Source organism: Lycium ferocissimum, chromosome 5 (assembly GCF_029784015.1).
Source record: "Lycium ferocissimum isolate CSIRO_LF1 chromosome 5, AGI_CSIRO_Lferr_CH_V1, whole genome shotgun sequence".
Taxonomy (NCBI): domain Eukaryota; kingdom Viridiplantae; phylum Streptophyta; class Magnoliopsida; order Solanales; family Solanaceae; genus Lycium; species Lycium ferocissimum.
In genome coordinates, this window is record NC_081346.1 from 21,885,609 (window position 1) to 21,896,388 (window position 10,780).

The following is a 10,780-nucleotide window of genomic DNA, read 5'->3' on the forward strand; positions in this document are numbered from 1 at the left end:
GTTTGAATGTTAGGGTGTCAAGGTGGTATATGGTTTAGGGCTTCAATTTTTGGTGGTCCTGGCTTTATTTAGCATATGTTTTTGTCTAGGGTTTCAAGTCTTTGTGGTCCCTACTAGATTTATTGTTGTTTGGTGTGGTTACCCTTCAATAAATAGCTTATTTTGTTGTTTGGTGTGGTTTTTGTGTGCTGGAAAGTGTCAATTCTTGCTTTGTTTATTGATGGTGGAACATTACTTTTAATGATGAAAAGTATCAATGTTTGTTTATTGAGGGTAAATATTCCCTGGTCCCCCATAACTTTATTGTCCTTTGTTTTTTGTAGTCTAGCACATATTAAAGTGTGGTTTTTTATTGCCAGTTTGGATAAAATCTAAAGTATTTGTGCCTTTTTTTAGTCATTTAGTTGACTTACTGGTTTCCATGTGTCTTTATGCTTCTCAAATATATGGTTTCTTTATTGCTAAATGATGAAAATTATTGTAAGTGTTGGTACTTTCTAGTGCCCTTCTGTACACTTATGGCCTTCTAAGTTTATAATATTATGGTTTCTTTATGCATTCAGTATAGTCCCCCCTGTATAAGTGTACAATATTTTTTGTTGCTTTATGTATAATTACTTGTATAATTGTTTATCTTTTCTAATTAGTCACATGTATTTTTGTCTTTTGTTTTGCAGTTTACAACAATGGTTAATGTGTATTTGTAGTTTCATTATGGTGGACATGGTATTAGAGCCACAAGTAGATTACATAGAATATCTTGTTCACAGTAAGAAAGAATATGACTTTGATTTGCTTTGCTTATCTAATTTAATGGTTGAATATAATTCTAACCTTGGGTATATTGGGGTGTAACAACTCATAGTGAAAGCTCTTTTTGGTAGATAATATGAAGTAGAAGGGGATGATGGGATTAGAGCTTTGTTGGACTTTATTAGCCCACATTATAATGTTATCAATATATTTGCTGTAGAAGAGTCTGAATTAGGTATTGTTGTACCTAGTATAACCCAAAGACAATGAGTATCACTTAGATGATTATGATGATGCCTTTGAACTTGAAGCTGCCTCTGATTATGCTTCAGAAGATAGTGATTATGATGGAATGGAATCTCCAGATTCTTCAGATTCTGATTCTGATAGGTTAGAGTCACTTTTTAAACAAAAGAAGAGGGATGTTAATGAAAATTTGACAGACTATATAGAGTTGGATGAATCCATGACATTCAAAGACATCCTTGAAGCTAGGAAAGTAATCAACATGTATGCTCATGCAAATGGCTATGGGTTAGAACAACTTAAAAGTGACACTGTTAGGCTTAGGTATATATGTGAAGGTGATTGTCCTTTTTGTATGCCATATATCTAAGGATAATACAATGGCTGCATACTTTAAGAGAGGGTTACAAGATAATCCAAAGATTAAGATTAAAGATATGAGGCTTGAAAATGCCTTTAATGTTAATGTTAGTGACTCAAAGTGTAAGAGGGCCAAGAGAATGATTCTGGAGAAGCTTGATGGCAGTTTTAATGATGAATACAACAAGCTTGTGGCTTATTCCAATGAACTGAAGTTGAGTAATCCTAGAAGTGATGTCATAATTAACTTACCAAAATATGTTCTTGCTGAAGGAAAAAGAAGATTTTTAAGGATGTATATTTGTTTTGATGCAATGAAGAGGGGGTTTAATAGTAGATTGAGACCTTTTATACGCTTAGATGAGACTTTTTTTAAAGTAAAGTGTAAAGGTCAGCTTTTAGTGGCAGTTTCTTAGGACTCTGGCCACCACTTTTATCCATTAGCTTGGGCATTGTGGACAGAGAAACAAAAGTGTCTTGGAACTGGTTCTTAAGTCAGCTACAAATGTCTTTGGACCTTGGAATGGGTGGTGGAATCACTCTTATATCAGATATGCAGAAGGTATGCCTACTTTACAAGCTTCTTAATTATTTCATTTTTCTTTTTTTGTCATTATGTGTAGTTTCCTATTTTTTTTGTTATGATCTCTAGTGGTTGATTGATGCAATCCAGAAATTTCTACCTAAGGCCTACTACAGGTTCTGTGTCAAGCACATAGAAGCAAATTGGACAAAGAAAAATGGGTTTGGGGAGTACAAGAAGTATCTTTGGTAGGCTGCTTGGAGTTCATATGAAGAGGATTACCAAGATCAACTACATACTATAAAGCTAGTGGATTATGATAGTAAGGCTGTTGTTGATAATCTTTTGAAATATCCACCAGAAAAATGAAGTAGGGCATTCTTTGATACTATTTGTAAGAACCAGTCAGTGGACAATAACCTGACTGAGTCCTTCAATGGTTGGATACTGGAAGCTAGACACAAGCCAATCATAAAGATGCTTGAGGAAATTAGAATTAAGGCAATGAAATCTTTTCTATTGCTGTTCCTTAGTTCTTTTACTTTTTGTGTATACTTAACTCTGTTTTTCCCTTCAAGGTGATGAACATGTTGAATGACAATGAAGCTGCTGCTATTGGTTGGGGTATGGACTACAGTCCAAAGACTGTGCTTCTGTATAACCAGTTCATAAGAATTGCACAAAAATGTCAGGTTAATAGATGTGCAGACAATGGGTTTGAGGTTACTGAAGGTGGTGATAGACACATTGTGAATATAGGGTTAAAGAAATGCACTTGCAGGACATGGGACCTTTGTGGAATCCCATGTCCTCATGCAATTTGTGCCCTGTTGTACAAGAAGCTTGACCCTTAAGATTATGTGCATTGGTATTTGTCCAAAGAAGCATATCTATATATTAACTTATTCTCATAAGTTAGAGCCAGTTAGAGGAGAGAAATTCTGGAGAATTCACCCCTCACAGTACATGGAGCCATAGGTTAAGAGGACAAGAGAAAAGAATAAAGCTGTTAGTAGGCAAGGATATTGGTCTCAAACCAGAAAAGGGAGGGTTATGACTTGTACTACTTGTGGAGAACCTGGACATAATGCTAGAGGATGTGACAAGGTAACAAACTATTTATTGTGCTTTATTGTTCTATTTTCAGTTTCATTCCTAATCAATATACTCTTCTCTAATATACAACATTCTAAAGGAAAGAAGCAAAGTGGGAAATCAAAGTGCATGCCAAGAAACAAGAAAAGAAGTTTAGTTGAGGAACGTGAAGGGTTTGGGAAAATTAGAGCTGGTGGATTTTTGGTGGAGAAGTTGGTGGGAGAAGCCAACAATGGGGCAGTGGTGAATGGAGAAGAAGTGCATCTGATGGTGTAGTTTATATGGTATATTTAGGGTCACGTGATTTAGTGTGGGTCGGGTCAAATTAATTGGGGCGGGCAGTGTCCATGTGGCATGCTGACTGGCTGCCCAGGTGGCTTCATTAAATGACGTGGCAAGCCACCGTTGGGCAGCCGTTAGGGGTAGGGCCAAGGGAGTATACTATACTAACGGTGGGGGTACGGGTAGTAACTTAAAGTTGCTTGGGATAAATATGAACTTTTCCCCAAAGTACAGGGGTAAATCTGGCCCTATTCCCATATATATATATATATACACACACCCCATCCCCGAAATTTATTTAATTGATGCTATTGGTGCTTAAGGTGCAGTTAGAACCAATTAATTCCTGAGTCTCAAGTAGCTAATTAAGTATGGTGGTTGAACTCTCTGTGTTCTTCGTCTCAAGCTAAATTCTACTTTTCATCTTTAAATATGGTCGGCGATATATAGTAATATCAATTAACTCAAATGTATTATCGTTAGTTTTCAAATGGCGCTTGACTTCTTCTTTCATAAAATTTTGCGTAAGACGTACTATTAGGAAGTGGAAGTGATAGCAGACAACATGATGAAATAGCAGAGAATAATAAATCAGCGAAGAAGAAGAAAGGAAATACAAAGAAAAATAGTAAGTAGTACATGATAAGGTAGAAGTCTAGAGAGGGCCGCTGTGCGCAAGCCCTCAAACTCTGCAGGGTTTAGTACATATATTAGTTTATTCAACCGGCAGATTTATTCTTAAACAGCATACTTATTTACGTTATCTTCTTCTTCTTCTTCTTCGTGATGATCCTTTTTCAGATACGAATTAGGAAATTAGAACGGAGGGAGGCACGGAAGGAAGGGCAGCAGTTGTTGATGCAGCAGACGTCGTACTGAGGCTGCCCATTACAGAAATCACAGCTGATCCCGCAGTGATCCGTACAGGAGTCACCATCCGCTGCATTGCATCTTGAAATTGCCAACATTAAAGTTACCATCATGATGATGAACGCCACTGCAATTGTACCTTTCAATTTCATGGCACCCATTGCTAGCTCTTTCTCTCTCGCTCTTTGATGGATTATTAATTTCTTCTTCTCTGTTGTGAAGGTCATGCATGCAAATTTAATTTATAGAGCTGGGAGAAAAAGGATTTGCATGACCTTCCTACCATTTACCAATATTCTTAATTAGGAGCAAGTCGTTTCTTAGCTTTCTGATAAAGTTGCAATGACGCAAATTCTATGCCTAGCAATGGAAAGTGAATATTTCCAATATGTTTTTTAGTGGATGTACTAGACGTAATATGTATTTTGATTTGTTTTTATGACAATGCCTTTTTGTGTTCGTGTATCTAATTAGTAACTATTTTCTAGAATGAAAATGATTTACACTCGATTATATATGTCGATTTAAGCATAAACGATTTTCACATAAAGTATATCAGCTCCATGTATATGTCAATGGAACATTCTTGTCAATCTACACCGTCGATTTTATTTTATGTATCATACTTTCTCACATAGCGGGAGCTTAGTGCACCGGACGCTATTTACTTTCTTTTTTTAATTTATTTTATATTTAGTAAGTTTTAAATTTTGATATTTTTATTGTACCCTTTATGGTACTCCCTTCTAGGAATGCATATCTATATATAATATAAAGTTAGGCAAGAAAAAAATCACGTGACACCTCTTTTTGGCCAAGGATCATAGTTATCTTTTCTTCTCCTTCTTTCGGGTTTTTTCCCTATATTTTTTATTATCTTATTGATAGAATGAATATCTTAATTATTATAACTATAAGTGTCTTAATGATTGTAATTAAGAAGACTTGAAGGTAGACTCTTTGCATACCATGAATTAATTATGAAACCAATCGATTCATATAACGTGAGCAATATACAGCATTTAGAACTTGAAATGGCAACAGTATGGGCACCAAATTATTTGCCCTTATTTATGGTCTTTTCCCCTTCCCTATTAATGTTATTTCTAGAAGCGCAATTATTACGACTTTTTGAAATTTTACATAAAACAATTAATTTACCCTTAATTACCATTGAGAACTTGAAAAGGCAGAAGTAGAAGTATGGATGTCAAACTCTTTGTACTCAAATTCCTAAATATGCATTGGCCTTGTGAAGCTGCTGCTGCAGTTGCTTTTAAGCTATAGCCTATGCACAGATTTTGGCTCAGACCTGTGATAAATGTCATTTGCAATGATTGAGCTAAAAGAAAGGAGGCGAAACTTTTTACCTAAATAATTCACTATTTATAATACCTAACAAGAATAATACTCCCTCCGTTTCAATTTATGTGAACTCATTTGACTGGGCACGACAATTAAGAAAGAGTGAAGACTTTTGAAACTTGTGGTTCAAAATAATTCTTAAATATTTTTGTGGTTGTAAATCATTTCGTAAAGTGAATTTATTTTTAAATTAGGAAAGAGGTCACTCATTTTGGCACAGATTAAAAAAGAAATAAGTTCACATAAATTGAAACAGAGGGAGTATAATTTTTTGATTTTTTTACCAAATTAGAATAAAAGTATACCTCAGTAACGCTTTATAGATTATTTTATTTAAAAATTTCAACGGATAAAAATTAACGAAAACAGACGGAAGTATAATGGTTACTGGGGGTAACCATTTTAGTTTAAAAGGTTACTCTCAGTAACAATTCTATTCCTCTAAAAACTTTAAACCAGTTGTTCTGACTGACAACTGTGAGAAATGACAACACTTTAAATGCTCCCTCACTTCCATAATATTCACTTAGGCTCGTGTTTCTTTCACTTTTTTGTTCCCCATTCTATAACACCTACTCAGACATCTACTATCGACTATCTATCTACTAATAATATATAAGAGGGGATAACCAGGCAGCTCAAGGTCTAACATGTCTGCCTTGCATCTGAGGCTAAACTGATCATTCATGGGCTTATATCTATCCATTTCAGGATAAAATCTACTATCTACTACTAATATATAAGAGGGGATAACCAGGCAGCTCAAGGTCAACATTTCTGCCTGGCATCTGATGCTAAACTGATCATTCAAGGGCTTATATCTATCCATTTCAGGATAAAATCAGTGTATTGAAGCTTTAAACAATAGTTTTTAGCTGACCGTTTGTACTGGTTGTCCAACACCTGGACTATTACTTTAAGTCACCGCCTGCGGACTGCGGGTATCAATTTATACCACCTTAAGAAAAGTTTTACTGTTTCGCAACTCTTGCGCTTCCAGGTTCTCTATTTTCTCCTATGCTTTCTTCTTCTAATTTGGATTTTCCTATCGTAATTCTCTTCTCATTTTCTGCTTTAGCTTCGCTGTAATCTTTGATAGCATGGTAGATTCTGTGTTTTCGCTTAAGCAAATGATGATTAGAACCGAAATTTAATATGCATGTCAAGATCTTTTGCTCTCTAGCTGTTTGTGAAAATTCTTCAATGAAGCAGGGTCTTCCGATTAATAGTTTTGCTTTCTGCTGGGAATCGCATGACACTATAGCCCTTTCTGCGGTATAACTTGGCTGTAGTTGTACCTTATATCAACTTCGATAACTGTACTATGACTCAATGATTATGCTCGACGATCGGGTGATAGAGAGAGGTTTAGGATTTCATTGTTCCTGCACTCTGTCAACTTGCGACAAATCTGTACATTAAAGAGCATTTGAATGGTGTAAACTCCCTGAATTCCCTAAATATTTCATGGCCAAGGTATATTAGGTACCTTCTAAGATAAATTATGCTAATGTATCAGAACATCAGCGATTTCAGAATGAAGTTGTCGTTGTTGAAATGTGACATAGATGCTGAGCACAGATCAATAATCAGAGACTTTAGAAGCCGAGATGTATATTTTTTTTGGTTTAACATGTAGAAATCGATAACCAAATGGTTGCCACTTTTTACTGCACGCGAGCCGAGCCTGCTGAGGAATTAATGTAATCAAGTTAATAGGTGGTTGACTTTATTTTGATTGATTTAAGTGTGATCAATATAACCAGGTTTATTGATGATGTGTTTTTGCAGACGATTAGATTTCAAAAGCTCCCATCTCTTCCATTTCATCATGAATGCCCTTTTCTTTGGCTGAATCTGCGTTGTCACATATTGAGCCTTCCGTAATAAATAGTTCAAGCATAATTGTTCTTACAGTTCAATTTAAAGCTATTGTATTTAACATGATTTTTGATGCCTAAATTGGCTTATAATTCCGTTGCATTTTGTAGCCACTTTGTGTGTTTGATTAATATGGTTTGTTGTACTCCATGGTTGATTGCTCTATTTCGTCTTAGTCTTCGGCTTGTAGATGCTGGCTAAAAGCCTTTAATGACTGCAGTTTTTGCCCTAGAGGTGCTTAAGAAAACTTCGCTAAATCGAACATAAAAAACATGGGTTCACTTTTGAGTGCGATATTGAGAAAAAAAAAATCGAGGTCAATCCCAGTTTTCTTACAAACCAACAAAAAATCATAGTTGTACTTGCTTCAGGAACAACAAGTATGTGATTGGAAATTTTTAGCAACTGCTTAACTGTAAGTCGTTTATGTCTGCTGGAACTTGTTTTAGATTAAAATTATGTCGTTCTTGCTTCTGAAGATGGTTGAGGCGAATTATCTTTGCTGTTGATCAATGGTAGACATGCATAGTTTTGATATTTTAAGTTCAGATGTCCCATTTACTGTACTCCTATTTCACATTCTGAAATTGGACAAAATTTATTTCTTCCTTAGGCACGTAGCTGTGTGGCGAAGAAGGGGCTGGGATTGTTTTCCTTGCGGATCTTTAACTCGATCTTAGTTGATTAGTTTCCTCCAGCCTGATTTATTCTTACAATCTTATTATTTTGTATGTAGGCTGTACTGCCACAATGGAATAGAGGCTTACTATCGACGCAATCACGCCTCTAACTACAGATTGGACGGGCAAAGTCCAGGTGGTGGACAATTTCCGCCCACGAGAAAGAAAAGACCAGGCCGTTCATTCCAAACAATAATTGTAAAAGATGAAAAGGTATGCTTACTACTATTGTACATCCGCGATAACAGCGTCCAACATCTACACAAATGTTTGAGATATTTTCTTTTTTAATCAACTGCAGGAAGAACAAGTCTGCATAGTTCTGTACGGTGATGACATTGGCAAATGTCATAAACTGTTCGAACTTTTCGATACATATCTGATTTCAACTGCAAAGGTTAGGGAACCCTGAGCTTAATCAATACGGGTCAACAAGTTTGAATGTGTTATCGATAGGTTCACTATTGTCGAGCATGTTTCAAATAACATGACAAAGAGGCAACATTAACTGCTCCAGCGAGGTTGAATACAGTTTCTTTTCTGGTGTCGAATTTTGTATGTTACCTCTTTAGTACATCACGTCTTTGCTCCACCAATTAAAAAAAGCTCAGTTATCGAAGTAAGTGCCGATATTTTAATACGTGTCCACCCTATTCATAACAACATACTTGCTAGCGGTGGTGGCAATTGCGGTGCAATGCAGTACACCGCCAACCAAACTAAGAGACTCCAGGAGGTCATAGTAATGGACAACAAGTAAGTCACTTAGTTTCTAACAAAAATTATAGCTGACAATCATATCTGTTCAGGAAGAAACCTTTCTTGTTTATTGTGTGGGAAGATCTTGCCGACAGTGACGGGGCTAAGTTACTAAGACAGTTGCACAAACACCCCGTTGCTCTTGCAAAGAGAACAGCTATTACTGAGTACCACATTGGTATGATCAAGCTACTTATTTTTCCCTGCAAGTGCACCACTCTTTTCCTTTATTTACTTTCGCCACCCATCAATAACTTTTCCCTTTATTTATCAATAAATTTTGCACACGCATTTTCTCGATTGTCAACAAGGTACAACTCAACAATTTTATTCGATCCTCTGTACGTGCAGGCAACTACATAAACAAATTGGTGCTAAACAATTTTTCCTCCAACGTGATACATCATGTTTTACATGTTATTACTTATATGAAAAATATATCCACAATATTTGCCGTGGCCATTAAGGGGCAAAGGGCAACGAGAAAATGCTAATGACATACACTTTGAAAGCTCATCGGCCTCATCTTCATCACGGAATCTCGCACCTATCGATGATGAAATAGTACCTATCTCGGCCAGTGATTCACAATCTTCTCCGGTGAGTTTATTAAATAATACGATCTGCTGCAATAATAACTACCTGCAGCCCCTCTCTGATGTTTTCCTATGTTTTGTATTTAGCTAATGTTGTCACGTGTTTCTGCCGATATATTGAAGTACTTGCAATGCCCTGTCTACAATATGGCTTGTACATAGCCGAGTTAGCTACCCTAATTTCAGATGAATTATTTCCAATTTGTCCTCTTTTTTCTTAATGGATTTCAAATCTATTCTCTTTGATTCAATTATATTGCCACTTTTGTGTAAAGCTAGATATTGACTCATTTGCTGTTCAAAACTTGGCAGATCATATAACTGTGATTCGTCTGATATTCCTTCATATTCTTAGTAGAAAATGTGAGTGCAACTGACAATTTTGAGGATTTGATTGCTTAAAAAGAGACAGGAAGTTCTAGGTTTCTGTTACATTCATTAAAATTAAACCCAATATTAAGGTATAACGATTTATGGTGGAAATTGTTTCATTAGTTGGTGAAGGAAAGACGGTAGGCATTGTTTGTTTGAAATATTTGAAATAACATATTCTACAATCTGCTTATTCTCTTGCAACACGTTTTTAATTTGCATAGGTAGCGGAAAACAAAGCTTGAGAGTGGTCAAAGGTCAATCATACGGTGTGGTGTGTATAGCTGGATTTTGATAGCCCATACAAACCGCATATAATCGGCCGCCTCAACAAAATATATCTCTTTTTGTGTAAATGACTGTGAATAGTGTGTACATACGTCAATGGTGTGGCATGTACAACTGGACTTTGACAGCCCACACCCACCGCAGAAATTGGCCGCCTCAACAAATTGTTTAAATTTTTTGGTGTAAATACGAATAGTTCGCCTGTGTTTATATAAAGGCAAGGTCGTCGCTACTTTTCATGTTGAAAATGTTTTGTTTCAGTGAGTAAGTTTTCCGGAATGTTTTACCTTCTTGCTTCCACCGACGATGATAGTACGAGAACTGATCTACTACTACGTTCTTCAAAATTGAAATGAACGCCTCTCTCATGAGTTATGATACAGAGTAAATATCATAGACATATGTGTTACTTAGGAGGGAAAAGTATAAAGACATTTTACATCCTTCCCAAACATTGCATCAGCAACTTTGGATCCAATTATATGTTCATACTTCAAAATTCACATCTCAACAACTGTATGTCCAAATTTCTCAACAACAAAAAAAAGACATGGGCAATTTGCAGGATTGCCCTTCGCCGGAGGTTGTCTTTAATTTTTACCCCTCAAAATGGTGGTCTTTAAATTCTGCCCTTTAGGCAGAATTTGTATGGGTAGAAATTGTCTGTGCCCATGCAAATTCTGTCTTAAGGCCCAAATAGGCAGAATTTG

The 10,780-nt window shown here is 36.1% G+C and overlaps 1 long non-coding RNA gene across 3 annotated transcripts; it reads left to right on the forward strand.

Annotated features, from left to right (window-relative positions):
* Positions 1-6,223: 6,223 nt before the first annotated feature.
* Positions 6,224-10,395, forward strand: LOC132056494 (uncharacterized). Of its 3 annotated transcripts, none has more exons than XR_009414792.1 (3): positions 6,224-6,494; positions 8,112-9,414; positions 10,007-10,395. It is a non-coding gene; the product is annotated as an uncharacterized LOC132056494 (long non-coding RNA). The 3 variants fall into 3 exon arrangements; XR_009414793.1 differs by lacking the exon at positions 10,007-10,395 and adding an exon at positions 9,498-9,982; XR_009414791.1 differs by lacking the exon at positions 10,007-10,395 and having other exon boundaries at positions 8,112-8,268; positions 8,357-9,252.
* The last annotated feature ends 385 nt before the right edge of the window (positions 10,396-10,780 follow it).